Source organism: Ambystoma mexicanum, chromosome 13, assembly GCF_040938575.1.
Source record: "Ambystoma mexicanum isolate Mex_15411 chromosome 13, UKY_AmexF1_1, whole genome shotgun sequence".
Lineage (NCBI taxonomy): Eukaryota > Metazoa > Chordata > Amphibia > Caudata > Ambystomatidae > Ambystoma > Ambystoma mexicanum.
This window is the reverse complement of record NC_090938.1, coordinates 190,531,053-190,550,789: the sequence shown is the minus strand read 5'-3', so window position 1 is coordinate 190,550,789 and position 19,737 is coordinate 190,531,053. Positions and strand designations below refer to the sequence as shown.

Below are 19,737 nucleotides of genomic sequence, written 5' to 3'. Positions count from 1 at the left end.
CTCTGCTGGCAGGTGAAGGTGCTGCTAGGTGATAGCTAATGGCAAACATTCTTCTGACTCAGTTCGCCTTTTTTGTGTGCTTCTGCTTTGCTTTCCAGGGGGCAGGCGGAGCTGGAGTCTAGGAGTGTGTGGGCCGGTATGTGCGCGTGGGCGTCAGAAGGGAGGGAGGAAGAGGGGGGCGAGAGGAACACACACACCCAGAGGAAGCTGCACAGCCAGCAAAGTCCACTTGATAGGCGCAGTTTTAGCATCAGTCGGAGCACACGGCGCTGGGGCAACAGTCCAACTTTGCCTGATGGGAAGAAGTTGGTATCTCATATTGTGAGAAAGCGCAGCTGGCAGGAGTCCCTCGGGAGTAGCAGGTGAGTGGGGTGAGGCTGGGGTTTCGAGTGTGGTGGGTTCAGAGGTCGCATATGTCTGTCCGTTTGTGCTTCTGTGAATTCTTGTGCAAGAGGTGAACTTGTCTGTAGGAAAATAGAAGTCCCGACAGGCCAGAGCCTCTGAAAGGCCGGGAGGGCTGGGGCAGTGTCAGTTGCACCTCGGGGCAGGAAACAACTGTACACCTCTGTGCATGTCCCACTGAACTTGCCAGCTAATAGAAAGAAACTCGTGAATACAATCGCTAGACGCATGTTCATATGTGTGCCACATTCCGTGTGGCAGATGCTAGTGAAGTTTGGCCTGTTTTTCTTTTGCAATATTCAGGTTAGGAAAAGCATTCTGAACTGTTGCTTTATTGTTATTGCGATAAAAAAAAAACAAAAAAAAGGTTTCCTCGATTGGAATGCCCTTTCCCCTTGTGTCTGGCCTGACATACTTCAATATACATTTGAAGGGCTTATAGTCTGCTGTACACCCGGCGCCATGTTCCTTTATTACTGCGCACGAGAGGAGACTACACAATCTGCCATGTGTCCCTGTGGCACAAGCAGGCAGGTTGAACTTTCACCTTTCCATACTGGAGCTGCAGGCTTCCAGGTTAAGGACTTCCAAGTGGGAGATTTGGGGTTCCAGAGGGTACATCGACTAATTAAAACAGGATGGATGCATAGAGAGAGGACTGTTTAGGCTTAAACTTGAGTGAAGAATTTCTGTTAGGAATGGCGTCTATTTGAGGCGGGCTGATCCAGGCAGTCATTGTCGTGCTTGCCTAGGATGCAACCCAACGCTTAAAAAACCAAAGCGGCCGCTAAGTTTCATCATGCGGCCTTAACTGAGGCGAGTCAGGGTAGGGCTTGAGCGGGCCAGGCCCACCCAACATCTGCAAATGCCCACTCTGCCGCGCTGTGAAGGCGATTACAGATGTAAATACCACTCTTGAGGGCCCAACTGCATTAGCTTCGGGCCCCACGCGTTAGACAATCCCGGCTCCGCCTCTCATGGTGTATCTCATTGTGTATTGGTAGAGACCATTATGACCCGTGACACCAAAGCCACACAGTGTCTGAATTACCTACTCTGGAATCATTCTGGATTTCTCACTGCACCAAATTGTGTGACCCTGGGCAACTCGCTTCAACTTCCTGTACATCCTGTTGCTTATCTGCAACAATCCACAGCTCTTAACATTTTTAGAAAGGTGGGTTCAACCCAGGTTCAAAATTGGACCGGAGTGGACTTTATCTTGCCCACTTCTTATGTTGCTTCCTGTTTTATAACTCTTTTCCGGTGCATTGGGTGACCGCCACACCTGATGTGCAGTGCCCTAGGAGCATCAAAAGCGGTGGTGCCACGGGCCACACACACACACACACACACACACACACGCGACTTGCTGTACATGTGTTCATAATGCCGAGTGTGCCATTAACATACAGTAGGCATCAAGCTCTGGTGCCAGTGAAAACTGTCTGATGCCCAATGGCACACAGATACATGCCTGTTGGTCCCACCTTTCCACAAACTCACAAACAGACTTTATAGAATTGAAAAAATATGCTTCTGAACACTGCAGATAGTTCTTAAGTCCAGGGCGTCTATTGGCCGAGTCTAAGGGAGAATGCATCTTTTGTTTACATTGGTATTATTTAGAGTAATGGACCTCATTAGATTGCTTGTAGGGATATAGTAAACCTCCCTGGAGTTCTGTGCCTGTGTTAAGCTATCAGTTTGAAGCCTAGGGGTTTATTGGGTACAAACTTGCTAGCGATTTATAATATACTTAAAACGTACAGTACAGTTGGGGTTACATTATTTATTTATTATTGCTATTATTTAAAGGATGATGTCCCCCCCCCCACCCGCTCGGCAGCAAACGCTGTCCAGACCCCCCTCCCCCTATCCCCCAATCTCGTGTTGTTTTCGCAGACCTGAAACAAAGTTCCATTGGCAGTCAGCATGGAAGGTAGTCACAGTCTCCCAGACAGCAGTAAAAAGCTAAGGACGCTGGTTCAGCACAGACCCGCCGCGCAGCCGCATAAAACGCACCAGGGCAAGCCATGTAGGCTTCAGCAGAAGAAAGAAAAAGGCTACCGGGTCATGGTAGATGATTTTGGAACCACAATTAGGACGGCCATAAATCTTTTTTTTTTATTTTTTTTTTTTTATCTGGGGCGAGTTCAAACAGGTAGGGTCAGGAATGCGCCAGGTCAAGTTTGCCAAAACGGCTGTTTCATCATAATTGGCAGCCAAGTCTCTGGGGTGAAAGGTCGCGACCCTGTGGAGGTTCTACGGTGGCCTGTGGAAGTCTGCATACCGACATTCGAAGTACTGGGAGCTCAACAAGATGGCCGATCCCCGCTTCCGCAAATGCACACATAGCTCATTTTTCAAATTACAAAGCCTTTTGGGGCGCTTTGTTCCTGTTGGTGTAAGTGCAGCTTCACAATGGGAGAGCAGGGAGTGGTGGTGGGCCTGGACCAGGGTGTTCCGCTTACGTCTAGATCATTTTGGAGACACCTTTGATGTTTTAATTAAAACAATAAAATAACCTCGTGCCTTATTGCAACACCAGCTTTAACCCCCAGATCACAATGACACCCTGTTTTCAGTCCTGGAATTTCAGTTGACACACTAAACCATTGTGGGAGTTTCAGTCTTATTTTAACTGAGCAGAGCAGTGGTTTTAAGGACCTAAGGATAATGATAACCCCATGTGCTTAGGAATGGGGGGCATTTCGATGGACCCTGTAGCTTCTGCTCATTATTGACCTGTGTGGGAGGATATTAAGATAATTGACCTAAAACATTTAAACATTTGACCTTAAACATTTGATCAAATTGTTTGACCTTTTTTTTAGGTGAAATTTAATCATAGATATATATATATTGTATATATATAGGTTAAGGGTGTAGATTAGGTTGAGGGGAAGTGGGGGAGTTGCAGGGCTCTCCCTCCGCATTTTAGATCAAAACAGAAGGTCAAATAAATGTGATCAAATGTGATTAGGTCAAATGTTTTAGGTCAAATAGCCCCAAACCGTGTGGGCTTCTGTGCCGGATGCACGATATCATGTGTGCATTGTGGGGCAATCATGAATTCAGATGCTACATAATTGGGCACATTAAGAGGGTGGTGGTAATAATTGAGTCACTAAGTGAAGATTTTGGACTCTAAGATGTGTGTGTGTGTAGTTGTGTTAGCATAATTGGGCCTCAGCATTACACCACACTCCTTTTTCGCCTATGTGGTAAGAAATGTGTGAGCAAATATTTGTATACCTGCATCTCCAAATAAGCGAACACACGTTTGGCTTTTGCAAAGTGTATGATAAGGGATGGGGGGAACACCCCCTTGGAGGTCTGAGAGACTCCTCAGAGACATACGGGCGGTGTTACGGGAATCTTGCACGCGCGCAGGTGCAAATAGCACCAGGGCAAACATTCTCCCGGTGAAAAGAAAAAAAAATTCAATGCATGTTTGCACCTGGGCAATTATTGCCTTACACATAGGGCCTAATTCACAAAACGTTTAGCGTGGAGCAAAGTGACTCGTCACTGCAAAAAGACACTTTGCACGGGGCCTAATTCACAGAGCGGAGCAAAGTGACTTTGCTACTAGCGAAATTTGGGCCTAATTCAAGGAACATTTAGCATATTGCAGGTGCACTCAATTTGCACGGCAAAAATACACTTTTCACCACTCTGTGAATCGGGTGTTTGTTGGCAGTGCAGTCATTTTGCACTATGCAAAGTCACTTTGCACTATACTAAAAGTTCCATGAATTAGGCCCTGCTTTTTTGTGTGAAGTAGGCCCATTTAGCGCGGTGCAAAGAGTACTTTTGCAGTGCAAAGTCACTTTGCTCCACTCTGTGAATTAGACCTGGTGCAAAGTATATTTTTGGAGTGCAATGTCACTTTGCTTCACGCTAAACGTCTGTGAATTAGGCCACAGTCCTTTCCCTAACGCAAACATGGATTGAAAGCAATGTTTTTTGCACTGGGAATTTGTTGCACTAGTGCTAGCTGCACTTGAACCAGTGCGCATTTTCAGCACTGCTGCCCGATGTCTCTATGAATGCATGGTATTTTGCAATTCACATAGATGGTCCTTTTACGGAACTGAGTGAATTCCAGAGGACGATTACAACCTACACACCTGGAAAATGGCCCTGGGCATGGTATTTTGAAATATGGGTTTACCTGCAGCGAACAAGTTTTCACACATGTTTCAGAAATGTGCACCCAACCCCAGCGAGCATCCTCTGTGAGGCGCCAGCGAGGAGCATTCCGTAGCATCCCTTCACCTGCCTCTCCGGAAAGGAATGCTTCCTAAGGCAAAGAGAGGAAAGCCCACCTCTTAAAGGACGAATAGCTCAAACGTTAAGCACTGCCCTCTGACAGGGGGGCCCGCCTGTATTTTGCAAGTTTGACTCCGTGCAGGCATGCTCGGGTCTTCATCTTTGCGAGATCGATACCTTGAGGACCATTGCACTGACAGGTTTACCTATAGCACCTAGAAGAGTGAGACACCCAACATGAAGCACTATATAAAAGCCTGATATCATTGATATCCTTATTTTTTATTAAAGACAGAAAACAAGGAGAGTATCCCAATTGGAAGGATTGTCAAATGTATGAATTTATTAGCACAGGGTACTCGGGAGGTGGGAGGGGGTGGAGGGGGGAGGGGTGAAGCCAAGAACTGTTGCAGGTTGTCGCTTGAGACCTCTAAGTTTCAATGCTGTGTTTGGTAACTTCTGGACATTGAGGATACACAGTGCATAGACACAAAATCGCATGTTAATACAAGGATGGATTTTACTCCCGCACATTGCGCAACCAAGGGTATTTAGTACCCTGGGGGTGCGGGGGGTACTTCATCCGCAACATAACATGTATAGCATATGAAACAGGTGCGGAAAAGAGTTGTGCGCGTTATAATACGGGCCTGCAAGGATTGGCACTCGGATTACCGTGAAATGATCGAAAATAAAATACCTACTGCAAAATGACCGAATTTATTTTGGTTGATTTTTTAAAAAATATTACGTAGACCCCTGCACCCTCCCCACTTCTCGCTACCCTAACCTACACCCTTACTTCACCCCATCTATTTAAAAAAAAAAAAAAAAACGTACAGAAATACCTAACAAATTCCACCCAAAAAATCGGTCAATTTGCAGTGGGGATTTTGGCATTCGATCATTCTGCAGATACCTTGGCAACCTCCAGTTCTTTGGAATATAACTCCCATCAGCCTTGGCAAGCAGAGTGAATGGTGAGGGGTCACGGGAATCGTAGTCCAAAACATCTGGAGAGCCACTCAACCAGTGATAAACGTGTCATTTGAAAGAAAAGTAGTGAAACTGTGATTCTGGCATCGGTCAGGATTAGGGGAAGAGCAACACACTGCGTTAAGGAGTCGGGGGCATGTGGGTATATGGCCAAGTGGGGTGATAGGCAATCAAATGGCGTCTCCCTGCATTGCATTGTTTTAACTTTGTTCTTTTCAGGCAACAGCTTTCATTCACATGCAACTGCTAAGAGGGCTTTGGGCCGCTTTCTGCGTCTACATTCTAGAAATCCCAGAAATGAGTGGGGGGGGGGCGGGGTGTGTGGGGGGGTGGGCAGCTCCCCTGCTATAACATTTCATTTAGTTGTAGAGTAGTTCCCACACTCTTTAACAGATTACTGGTTCAAGTGTAAAGGAAACTACGGATTCAATGGATTCTGTGTTTCCATTAATTAAGTTCAAATCGAAGTGGAAGAGGCATGCATTTTTATGTAGCACAGTACAATTAATTAACCCCTCTGTAAAGACTCCGGGAGATGCTAACGCCCAAAGCAGTCCAGGAGTCGTTACGTTTTAGTGAACGAGTCAGCAAAACGTTTAAAAGAGGCATCCATTCAACCAAAAACCAGACATGGAACGGAATATGCTGTTTCTTTTTAACATACATGTTATGACTGTGCTTTAAAGAAAAACAAACTAAGTGCAAAATATGACGACTATGCGTTTCCCCACTCGGACAGCAAACTTCAGAAACTGCGCGTCTTTAAAAAGCGCACGCTCTCACTTCAGCCCTGTCCACGCCCGCGCACGCTCTCACTTCAGCCCTGTCCACGCCCGCGCACGCTCTCACTTCAGCCCTGCCCACGCCCACACACGAGCTGGGAAACCACACTTGCTGCTTTCTTACACATGTACACGCAAAGGGATTTGTTGAAAACATCCTACAAACTAACTGCCTGATTCATGGAATTATTTGCGTGAAAAACGCAGATTTGCGCACCTTTCTGCCCGAAAATCCCCATACTTCAAACAGGGATTTTCGGGCAGAAAGGCGCGCAACTCTGCATTTTTCACGCACATAATTCCATGAATCAGACTGTAAATTGAAGATCTTTGCTTTCACTCCAAAAAGAACGATTCTGTAATTGTGAAAACGGTTGTAAAAAGAAGTTGATGAACTAATAAAAGAACAACAAAAAACGGTGGCTGATTTTAGTGCCCATTGGTTCCCGCTAACTTCGACGTGAGCATAGAACACATCAGAGGCGTTTTTTTGAGGGATTGTGCACCCCACACCAGACCAACTGTGCATATAAATGTAATCATTAATATTGGTAACATTGGTAACTAAGCCCGCTCACCTCTGTTTTTTGGTTTCTGAATTAACTTCGGCTGAACTACTGTTGGGCATGGTACCATGGGCCAGCCTTCCGGTGCCCTGAATGCAGCAGGCTGAGCCAGCACTGCCCCAAAGATGGGGCGCACACTCCCCGATTTCTGCAAAACCAGCTTTCCCTCCCAGCATTAGTACACATTCCCTCACAAAGAGAACTGGTTTCACTGTTCAAATAATCACAGTATAGTTCAATCATCATCTCTCATCTTCAGACCACATTATACACACGCACACACATTTGCACGCATAGCACACACACACACACACACACACTCTCTCCCAATGCGACATCCTAGACACCTTCAATATCACAAAGTAATGTCATGTAATTGCCATTTTATAGCGCCTTTTCCCATTGGTATGTTCACAAAGCGCTGTAGGTGAACACCCTCAGGTTGACCGAAGAACAAGGTATGGGAAATACGTCAGAGGAGTTTAGACTCTGTGTGCACATTTTAGCCATAACCAAGGTGGGTAGGGGTGGCCAAGTCCCTTCTAGCTACCCATATCGAGCTGGCAAGTGTATGGGTGCTGTGAGGTCGTCTGGATCGTATGCGAGTGCAGGAGACTCATAATGGGTCCAACTAGAGGTGTTCTGCTATTAAAAATGGTGTATGATAGCAGAGGCTTGCGGGTGGGTGGCCTTGCCTTTGGCTATCGTCCATAAGCATGGAGTGTGATATGAACCTGTGCGTTCTGGCTGGTTTCTTGGTTTCCTAGATATGGTGTGGATGCTGTCCTGTGGCCTGAAAGCTTGATGCAGGGGAGACTAACCATGACTTGAGGGCTCTCTGGAAGGCATGGTGATCCTCTATGCGTCAGACGCTAAGGGGAATTGAGTTCCAGATTGAGGGGGATTGGAAGGAGAAGAAGGATCCCCCTATTCTTGTCAAATTGAAGGAAGGGATCACAAGAAGGAGTGCAGGGCCTGCTCACAGATTTCTGCTGGGTTGGTAATAGACGCGTTTCTGTTAAAGGTATTCTGGGTCTGTCTTGTGGAGGGCACGGTGGGTGATGCACATGGCTTTGAAAGTGGCCTGTTGCCTGAGAGGGAGCCAGTGGAGGACACAAAGGGTGGGTGAGATGTGATCTCTGAGGGCAAGGGCCAGGAGGAGTTAGACACAGTGTTTTGGACATGTTGGAGCTTCCTGAATTGATATGCAGGGATGCCCAGGTAGAAGGAATTGGCATAGTCTAAGTGGGAGAGGACGATGGCATCCTTGCAGTGACCCTGTGATGGTAGGAGAGGTGAGAGAAGATGCATCTGAGAATGCAGATGTGTAGCTAGCAGGATTTAGACACAGAGCTGATGTGGTGTGAGTGTGTCAGATCAGCATCCATGGTGCATCCCAGGCTGTTTACTGCGTTGGATGTGGCGAGGGGAGAGCTAGGGAGCATGGCCAAGGGTAGGGTTGGGAAAAGAGAGCTGTCTTCCCGCAGATCATGATTTCTGTTTTTCCGGTGTTTAGGAGGAGGTGATTAACTGTCATCCAATGGTTGATGTCTGTGAGATTTAGGGATCTTGAATATGATCTGGGTGTCGTATGCGTAGTTGTAGCAGGTCAGGTTATGCAATATCAAATGCAATACCGCATACCATGCTCAATAGGCTTCAGTGCCTCCAAGATGCATACCATGAAGAAGAACATGTGCCCAACAGAAGGACGAGGCAGAACATCCAATACAAATCCTGCAACATATTACAAAAGTTGGCATCAGTTCAAGCTTCCATCACACAGATTCCTGGTGAAACATTAACATTAATGTAACTCCCTTCACGCACTCCGCCAGGTGCAGCATAGGCAGCAAGACAGCAAGAACAGTTACATCATGTCTAGCTTTTGTCAGACATAGTCAAGGTACAGAGCAGGCACAATCCATGAAACCCTTGCCTGACACACTGAACAGGTGCTGCAGAATCAACAGTAGTCCATTTTCTCCCACCTCCCTCTTTCTTGAACCAGACCTCATTTATGAATCATTCCAACAGGTGTATTGTTTTAAAGAATCTGATTTTATGTTTTTACATCCCCACTTTTTACATACAGTATATCTACAGACTCTCTAGAAGGAAGGCCTCATTCTATTAAAAATATACCCTAGTGCTGGCTTTGTACTGCATAAGAATCGTCTTCAGAAGGCTTGAGTTTGAGTGGAGGAACTTGTCCCTGATATCCCACTAACTAAGGTTGGAATTTGAAGGGCCATTCGGCTGCAAAGGACCAATAATTTTCTCTGTTCCTACAACCAGGGAGATTAAGTGGAAGAATCACTGACTTCTGAATATGCATTGGTGGAAATACTAAACCAGTGAGTGTACGACAGTCATACCAAGGATCATAGACCAAGGAACGACTGCTCTGCATCTATCATGGGCACCAATTGTCAGCCTCGTCCAGGGGCGGTCGAAAGCCTACACTAGGGATCTGGGGCATTGTGCCCAGCCGGCCGTCAGGCAATACCGGAAACCATTCGCCTTGCATGGTACTGCCTAATGATTGTATACTGGCAACACAGCACATGCTCCTGGAAACCTAGGTCCCCAGACTGGGGCATGCACGTGCCAGCTGCCCTCCAGTTCTTTAGGGATGCTTTGTTTCACTTGCTCACTGTGCAGGCACCAGTCCGAGAAAGGATCTCACAAGGAAAACAGGCTGAGAAAGTACACAACCTCACTGAGCTTTCTTCTTCTATTTTTGACTTCCTAATATCCATCGTCCCAGCTCGGAAACTGAGAAATGACTTTTCCCCATCAGATGTCAGGCTTATAGACACCTTAAGGGAACCTCTGTGGGAAGAATTCAAGGTCAAACCCAGGTAGAGTATGGGAAGTAAAAACAAGACCCATACCACCGCATCCTCCCCCTTCTTCCTACTTCATGGCTCCTCCAAAATGCATAACTATTTGAACCAAAAAGGAAATATCTCTACAGTCAATCCGTGGCCAAAATTCCCTAGGAGAAGAGCGGTTCGCCATATCATTGTTACTAGGGCCCCCCTCTGAATCCTTCAGTTGACAATTTGCGAGGGCACCAAGTACGGTCTCCCTTTTTATTTCAATAGGTATCTCCAAAAGCCTAAGCGAATGGAAGGAGCCCAACGGAATCTCCAAACTCAGCTGCAAATCAAAATCTGATCCCCCAGCTGGTGCGGGATCCTCTGTGCCTTTCCCCCCTGGAGATTATCTCGCTTCCGGCCATCCTTATAAATGACTTGTCATATCATATCCTTATGGGCCACCCCCTCAATGACCCTGAAGGAGGCATCGGTCAGGGATCCACGGATAGGAAGGTGGTTAGGGCCTTAAATAAGATCTATGAACGCCCCTCCTTCAAAAAAACAAAAGCTAAGCTTCCTCTAATGCCCCATTGTTCCTGAGTTTGTGATGAATACCCTAGGCGGGAGGAGAGGTACGTTTGTGCTGTGCTTGGATAGGAAAGCAGATATATTGTCAGACCTTGCCCATGATGTGGTTTGGGCAATGGTGTCCATTACGGGCACTGCGGTGGTGACCAGCACCATATCCATTTCAGAGATTGAGTCACTGATACTTGCCAGGAAATTGGGTGCAATGCTGATTCCACTACCAGTAACACAATTGTTTGGGGACATCATGCAGAGGGGACGAGGTAAATAAAGGTCTCAATGAACAAGATCTATTGTCACCAGAGTTCCATAATTTACTAAACACAAGTTCTTGGTATGCTGAGGATGATCATATTACAGAGTGAAACCATCTCAGGCTTCTGTCAACTCAAAACCTTACCTCTTCAAAGACATCAGTGATGCTTACAGTAATATCAGTCCAACAATTACTGCATCTCCGCATTTAGACAAATCATTCCATGAACACTTTTTTGAAGTGAAACAATAATTCATACAATATACATTTCCTATGACGATACAAAACATGTAGATTGTTTAATCTCATGCAGGACATGTTTCTGTTCTATTATTAACCTTTTTGAACTTTCTTCAGGAGTTGCACATGATTTCCTTAGTGCCAGGGGAATTCTTCTCCAGAGGTACATAAAAGGGTTCTTTTCATCTAAACCAATTAATGACTCCATGTTCTCAGAATATTAGTTTCATGGACAACTATATCGGACACTCCACCTATTATTGCTTAGCAAAATAGTGTTCTCCCATTCAAGTTCTTTCCCTTAGGTGACATCAATTGATGTTAATGTTAATGTTAAAGGTCATTTGTACCGCGCACTATCACCACCGGAGTGGTCCCCTGGAGCTCTGGCGGCTCTGAAAGAGGGAGGGAGGGGTGGGTTAGTGGGTGGAGGCTGGAAAAGTGCAAGATTGCAGTGATGTGCTGTTGGCAGCCTCATCCCGGTGGTTCCGTCGGCTGGGCCTGGGGTGTATGCGGCTGGTAGTCGTCGTGTGCTGATGTGCGAGTCTATGTGTGTTTTTTGTTTTGTTGTTGCAGTGTAGTGAAGTTCGTGTGGTTTGCTGCGCTAGAGGTTTGTGGTTGTGTTTGGTTTGGAGTTTGAGAGGTGTATGCAGAGAAGGAAATTGTTAGTGGGATTGGTTAGTTTGTATCTCTATCCTGGAGTGGACCGGTTGGGCTCGTGTAATCTTATACGACGGGGTGCTTGTACACCCTGAGCCTCAGGAGTGTAGGGTATTTTGTGGAGATTTGGGGCCTGACGGTATTTTATTACCGCCGAAAAATAACTTAGCAATAATCACTCTTTGTATTCAGATTTGGCCATGTGCAACAATAATACAATGGACATGCATTATTTCAGCACCCAGACCTGCATATTTGGTATACGTGGTTGGTGGTATTTTGGTGAGCATAATTCCCTTGTTTTATTTGTGGCCCCAATGTCCAGAATCCCTTATCTTCGCTTAGATTTTTCGTGTGATCACTAGAGAGACCTCAGACCTGCATTCTAGAGATACCACAATTTCCAGTGATAGTGTTGGTGCGCCACCATGGGCAAACTCACTGACTTATTTACGACAGAGAGCTATATGTGGTAGTCTTGTGGTAATTTCCACTACCTTATATACGGTAGGGAGCTATGTTCAGAGAGTCTCTCTTCCCGTTGGCTCATGTACCTCCAACAAGTTATACTACAGTCACTCACAATTATTCATACTGATTCTGACATACACACATCTGTCTTAAAATGACCATTGCACTGTTTAAAAATCTCCCCACATCATTGGCATTGTAATGGTAAATAGAAAATAAACCACCCGTCTGTTTTCAAATATTTTCTGTATTATAAAAGTTGCATTTAGACATGATCTCATTCTTTACAGCAATAAAATGGAACAATCAAAGCATTTTCTATGACACACTGCAATTATAGTGGCGGAGAACAGAACTTAAATTGCAACATTATCACTTGATTAAGACACGCACGGGACTTTCATTTTTCTACACTGACTGCATGCTTTCGTGCACACACACAGCTCCCCCAGTTAGGTAATTACCTTATCTGTTCAGAGGCTTCTCTCTGTGAATGTGGCTCTCTTGGCTTAACTCCAGCAAAAAGGAACGCTTGCCTTCTCAAGCCGGGGTCATTGCCTGGAATTCTCAGCTTTTTCAGATAGGACTGCCTCTGCCAGTGGAAAGGTAATTCTTTCAGCTTTCCCCAGTCTCGACTGCAGCAGGACACCCCCACAGCCAGGTCTTCTCCCCAGTAGTGCAGAAAGATGTCTGCCTGTCTTTTTCCCTGCTACTGCCCACTAAAACTTTCCTCTCAGCCCTCTTTATGACGTGTCCCAATGAAATCCATCATCTCTCATCCTCCTACTCTTTAACAATAGCTTCGCTTATACATTTGCAATTGTTGCAAATCTGACTTCCTTCCTCCTGCAGTTACTGTGCACAACAACACGGATAATCAGGCAGAGAAGAGAGGAAAAAAAAATCTGCACACTCATTTAACTGGTTTTCAAAGTATGCCTAATTCTGCAGTAGAGAACACATTTTATTAGTGAGTTATATTAAAATAAGGTTTTATTAGTCAGGTTAATGGTTAATATGTTAGCTGTTAATTTTCAAATGTGTCTCTAGCAATATAGGCATTTCAGGTGAAAAATAGTGTGCATTTTTAAATGAACACGTGTGCTTTTAACTGTAAAAATAGATTTGCATCTTATATGTTAAAATCGTTTTTGACTGAATAGTCTGTCTTTCCTTGTTAATCTGCTAACCCATATAGCAATGCACCGCACCCTTGTGGTGGTGCTGCAAAAAAAAATGCTACTTGTGCAGTAGTGCTGTACTCTGTGCTGTAACATGCCAAATATCCTTACATATACCCTCCTTTTGTTTTTAGAACTTGGCTATAATCCAAGCCAATCTCTAAAAACAACTTGTTCTTTTTTTTTTTATACAATATATCAATCCAACAAAATGAATATTCATGTGCATCAATGAAAATTTGCAATCAATATTTCATCTGAGTCCATAAGTTCATAAAATGTTCCACATTTGCCTTCTCAGTGGAAGTGGCATTACTTTAAGTTTAAATTTTCCAAGTCAATTAAAAACAATGAAATAAAACAACTAACTAAAACAAATAAGTAATATAACAAGTTAAAATAAATAATTAAAATAATAAATACGTGGAACTTCATATGCCGGAACTTTTGCTTTGTCTCTTTTGGTATGTCCCGACCAGCGATGTTATTCGGTTCATTCGAGTACTCTTTCATCTTGGCAATCTTGAATCCACAGTATTCATCTCTTTTGGCATTCCGGTCATTTTGTCTTCACCTCCACCTGGAGGCAGGCATCTTTTGGTCTTCATCCAGGGGACTCCAGGACTCCATCGTCTCCCGTGGCCTCTGATCCCGGAACCTCCGACCAAATAATGTTAATTGTCTAAATCAAAATAGAAAATAAACAGATTAAGTACATAGCACAATACTAACTTCATCCTTTTGCCAAAAATAAAACATGCTTGGTAAAAATACTTCGTTTTTTTTTCTTTTTTCTGAAATTAAACACAAGTTAAAAGAAAACAAACACATATAAAACAGCATTCAATATTTAATACACTTTCTCTCTGCACACCAACCACGAGCTTCCGTTATATGTGCATTTATTTATTTATTTATTTATTTATTTATTTATTTATATTATATATTTTCACATATATTACAGTGTTTATGTGCCATCATTACAATCAACTTTTTTTTAACTTCTTTGTCACTGCCTCCTGATCACACCCATTTATTTTCTCAAGGGACTCTATCCGTTTCCACATGCTCAAGCTGCCTGATCTCATGTCTGGGATGGCATGGTTTGATTTGATTTACATGGACAAACTGCTCTATTGCTGTTTCACCTTCATTTTTCAAAATTTTATACACTACAGGAGAGACTTTATCTATAATTCGAAATGGCCCCTGCCAGGCTGCCAGAAATTTAGAATTTTTCTGTTTACTTTTTCCAAAATGAAACTTGTACACCTGATCCCCTACATTGTATTCCTTTACTGATGTCTTTTTGTCATAATATGACTTAGCACTGTCAGCAGCTCTTTCCAGATTTCTCTGCACAAAAGCAAATGCATGTTGCAAATGCCTCCTCAGTTCATCAATATATTCATGAACTGTGGATGCACTCACTAGAGTTTGCTCATGTGTTCTGTATAGTAGGTGTTGTGGTAACACCATTTTCCTACCTGTTAAGACCTCATGGGGGCTAACACCTGTTGCTTTGGCAGGAGTCGACCTGATTGCCATCAAAACCAATGGTAAACGCAAATCCCAGCTGGAACCTGCTTCTGCCACAAATTTCTTTAAAATGTCCACAACAGACCTATTGCTTCTTTCAACTGTACCTGAAGACGCCGCCCGATATGCGATATGTAGTTTCCTTTTCACACCTAGTATTCGCCATACCTTACTCATTAGAGTACTTGTGAAATGACTTCCTCTGTCTGACTCAATTCTTTGTGGCAACCCAAACCTTGAGAACACATGGTTCACCAGCAATGTGGCTGCTGTTTGCGCACTACAATCTGGTGCGGGAATGCACTCAATCCACTTTGACATCAAACATACCACACTCAAAATATAGCGGTGTCCCCTGCTCGACCTTTTTAAAGGACCTACATAGTCTATTTGCAAATCTGACCATGGGAGAGTTAGGCCTCTTTTCATCAATGGTGCTCTATGCATTGGTGAAGCAGGTTTAAATTGGGCGCATACTAGACATCCTCTAGTATATAATTCCACATCTTGGGACATATGTGGCCAGTAAGCATAATCTTTTAGTATTTCTAATGTCTTTTGTGAACCCCTATGGCCTGCAGTTATGGCATCATGTGCATGGTGTAGCATTAGTCCTCTGAATGAAAGGGGTACTACCCACTGTATTTGCCCTGTTATGGACTCTCTAATCATGAGTCCATCCTGTAATCTAATTCGTGTTTTGTTCTTTAATAACACCCTCAACTCTTCTTTTCCCATACAATCATTTTCTGTTAAAGGATTTTGTTCAGGATCTATCAAATGATTATAATAGATTCCCAAAATTTGATCATTCTTTTGTGCCTCAATCAAATCTTGGTCTGGCGTGTCATGACTCCACTGCACCACCGGTTGATCTACCTCCTTTGGTGCTTTAGACCGTGTGACTGCATCAATTTGTATTTCACCCATTAAATAATCAATAGGTAGCAATTCTCCCATCACAGCCCCAATCTTAGCCAGATGGTCTGCCTTATCATTTCCCTCCTTATCCTCTCCTGGTGTTTTTAAATGCCCACGAATTTTTCTCCAGTATATTGTTAAATTATTTTCTGACACCAATTTGTCTATGGCTTGTATCATTTTTCCATGTTTAAGTGGCTTTTTGTTGTATGTAACCATGCCTCTTGCTTTCCAACCAGGCAAATACTCCACAAAGCTATTCCGTGCATAGTCAGAATCAGTCACCAAGACAATTTCACTGAACTTTTTATCAACTGCAGTAGCAATTGCTTTATAGATGGCTGCCAATTCCGCCACCTGACTGCTCCTATCTCCAATCCTCATCCCTATACTAGGAACGCCTTCACATTTCAACCAGACATTTCCTATTCCTGCCACTAATTGTTTATTACTGTCATTTTCAATGTGAAAAGCACAACCATCCACATATACAGTTGGCAAATCCTTGCATGTTTTTTCATCAAAAGCTTTGTGTGGTGATTGTTCAAATTCCTGTAAACTAGCTTCCACATCCATTTCATTTGTTATTTGTTCAGCTGCACAGTCATGTAAGTCAGCTAACCCTTGAGCAATTGGGCTCTTTTTATTTTGTCCATATCTTACTTCTACGGGAAAACCTTGTAATGCCAGTGTCCATGAAGTGATTCTGGATTGCGCTAGATTGCCTGATCTAATTCTTTTACTCTCTAAAAATTGCAAAGGTTGATGATTTGTTTCAATAATCACCTTTTCTCCCTGAATAATGGGGCGGAAATGTTGTAGCGCCCACACAGTGGTTAATAGGGCCTTTTCGCATTCATTAAATTTCATTTCAACTTGGGAAAATGCCTTACTTGCATATGCAATGGTTTTGTGATTCAAATCGTGTTTTTGTGATAACACTGCTGACATACAATGTTCAGAAAAGCCTATTTCTATAAAGAAATCCCTGTCCTTTATGGGGTATGCTAAACATGGTGCCTTTACAAGACATTCCTTCAATCTAGCCACTGCATCAGACTGCTCTCTTTCCCATCTCCAGGGAGTATTTAGTTTAAGCAGTTTAGTCAATGGTTGAGTGATTTCTGCATAATTCTCAATGAACTTTCTGTTATAGCCTGTCATCCCTAATAAACTTTTTACTCCTTTCACATTTTTAGGATTTTTTAATCTTTGTATGGCCTCTATTTTCTTCCTTTGTGGATTTAGCCCATGTTCAGTCACTTCATGCCCTAGAAAGTTCACTTTTTTCTTGCACCATTGTGCTTTTTGCAAAGATACTTTGGCGCCTGCTTTCTGCAATTGGCCAAGCACATGTCTTATTTCATCAAAATGGCTTTTAAGGTTTTCATTTTTTATCAAGACATCATCCACATAAACTATTGTCCCTCTTTCCGCTGCATCCGGCATGGCCTTTCTCAAAAATATGCCAAATTCACTCCCACTATTGATGTACCCGAACGGAGCTCTAAGCCAGGCATATTGAGTCCTGTCAAATGTAAAGGAAAATAGGTGTTGTATCTCCTCTGCCAATGGCACACACCAATATCCAGATGTGAGATCTAACGTGGTAAATACATTTGAACCATGTATCTGAGCTAGGCCCTGATCAATGAATGGTAGTGGCCATCTAGATACTGGTACTCTTTTATTTAACTCTCTTAAGTCTGCACACAGCCGCCATTGACCATTTGGCTTTAACACACCTAAAATAGGCGTATTGGATGTGCTATGAATGGGCCTAATTATTCCCCGTGATTCCAAATTTTTAATAATCTCTGCCAATCATTCTAAACATGCCAGCGGTAGTCTATACTGGCGTACAAACACTGGATTTCTGCTACAACCTTCTGGTAGTGTGGCCACATGTAAATCAGTTAAACCACAATCATAAGCATCTTTTGCAAATACATCCTTAAACTCCATAAATATTTCCCTCAGATTGCGTCGATCCTCATCGCTGTTACATGCATCCGCTAAGGAGATCTGCTCTTCTACCATTCTGGAAAATTCTGGAAACTCTTCTGGTAAAGGAATCTCAGCGCTTTCCTCTAACTGTGTGGCTGTGTCTTTTTGTAGAGCTGCCACTTTCAAATATTTTGGCATATCAGCTTCCACTTCAATGGGCTGATTTCCTGTTTCATTTTCATTTAAATTAAATATTATGCAATCCTCTTGATGGCAGCACACTGTCTCATTTGAATCATAAGGATACACAGAGTGAATTTTAAATATTCCTTTGGGCTGAGAGTCCAGGTGTTCTGGCAACTCGCCCTTGGCATCTACATATTTTTCAGGAATATTCCCAATCACCATGTTATTTAAATCTGCCGTATAATGTGATTTTTGTATGGCCATTCCTAATGGGGAGTTTTCCTCTAAATGAACGTCCTGACAACCTTTATTATTTACCATGATTTTTACAGATCCCTCACCAATGTCTACCAATGGAATGTATTCATAATCCAGGCCTTGCTGTTTTATGGATTCATTCAGGCATACAAATGCATCAGAGCCTTTCATCTGCTGTCCATTTTTGCATTGCAGTGTTATTGCAAACTGTTTTGTAAATGCAGGAACAATAGTATTTTTCCTCATTTGTAATTCGACTGCATAAGGAACTAGTTGTGCACAATGATAAGCCCTTCTTTTGTCTTCAAATTCAGGCGCCGGCCCACCTAGGCGTGACCATATTTTTTGATTAAGGAAATCTAACACCATACACATTCTGTGCATGATGTCATTGCCCATGTAAAATTCATTTTGTGCTCCATTCACTATCCATACATTATGGTAAATTGTTTTCTGCCCAATGCTAATTTTAAGCATGCATCTGCCTGTAATTCGGTTTTCAAAGTCTGGACTGTCCAACCCAGAAACATATTGGTTTTTAATCCTAAATTTCGGGATTTCTTCCCTCTCCATAATTTTTTGCAACAATTTCTCATTAATGAAACTCCTTTCATGTTCAAGCGCTAAAGTGGCTTTTATTGTTTTAAGATAATCATTTATACCAGCGTGAACCCATGGTTGCTCATCTTCCATGTGTATCTCTGCCAGAGTGGTAATGTGTTTTTCTGAATCTGTTTTAGGAACAATATTCTGTTTGCATGTATTCTCTTTTAAGTAAAAACGTAATGTGTGTTCATCTATAGCAGTCTGCCAATCTTTCCTTGGGTCCAAGTATATTTGTACAGGTAGTTTTTCATTGTCGCTCTGATCTTTGTCATGACGCATTAATATAACAGTGACACTAGGTATGCAGCTATTCTGGAGATATACCTCCACAGCATCATTTGTTTTGGCAACGGTGTGACATTCTTTTATATTGCTGTTTTGTGATTTTAGTTTCTTAGGCCTCAATGGTTTTTTGGTTAAGGACCACAGCACTCCATTCACCCCATCTATGAGAGGAGACAATCTTTTCAGGCAATCTGTCCCCATCAGAAATGGAATTTCACAAATAGATGTGATCAATACCTCTTGTTTCATTCTGTGCTTTCCTATTTTTATGTCAACCTCAGTTACACCTATGATGGGCACCTCCTCCCCATTAAAGTTATGCACTGGGCCTTGATTTGCCTTCACTGTGATCTGACTCTGTGGAGGCCTCCCTTCATTGATACTCTTTACCAGCTCCTTGGACATAATTGTGGCCTGTGCGCCAGTGTCAATCATAGCAAAGGTGTGGCATTTTTCTTCTACAGTGATGGGTGCATAATATCTGTCCTCAACTTCCTCTAATACACATAAGAAATGTGAATTCTTACTGATTTCAGGGCTCACCTTTCTCAGGTCTTTTTCACTTTTGGCTAAGCACATTGGTAAATGAAAAGACATTTTTCCCTCCTTTTTACCCATTTCTGTGCGAGGTATTTTATTCATTTCTCCATGTTCAGAGGTTTTTTGGAGTGTGGCCACCGTTCGCCCATCCATCTGGGTAACATCAGAGACCACATTACAACCTTCCAACTGAACATGTGTCACAACATC

General features: G+C 43.2%; 1 protein-coding gene across 2 annotated transcripts in view; it reads left to right on the top strand.

The window, feature by feature from the left end:
• The first annotated feature begins 200 nt into the window (after positions 1-200).
• The window catches only part of PTPN7 (protein tyrosine phosphatase non-receptor type 7), a 460,997-nt gene continuing 441,460 nt past the window's right edge, over positions 201-19,737 (top strand). For both annotated transcript variants that reach the window (XM_069633589.1, XM_069633590.1), the window contains exon 1: positions 201-362. The gene's annotated coding sequence lies outside the window, so the exon portion shown is untranslated. The remainder of the gene's footprint in view (positions 363-19,737) is intronic.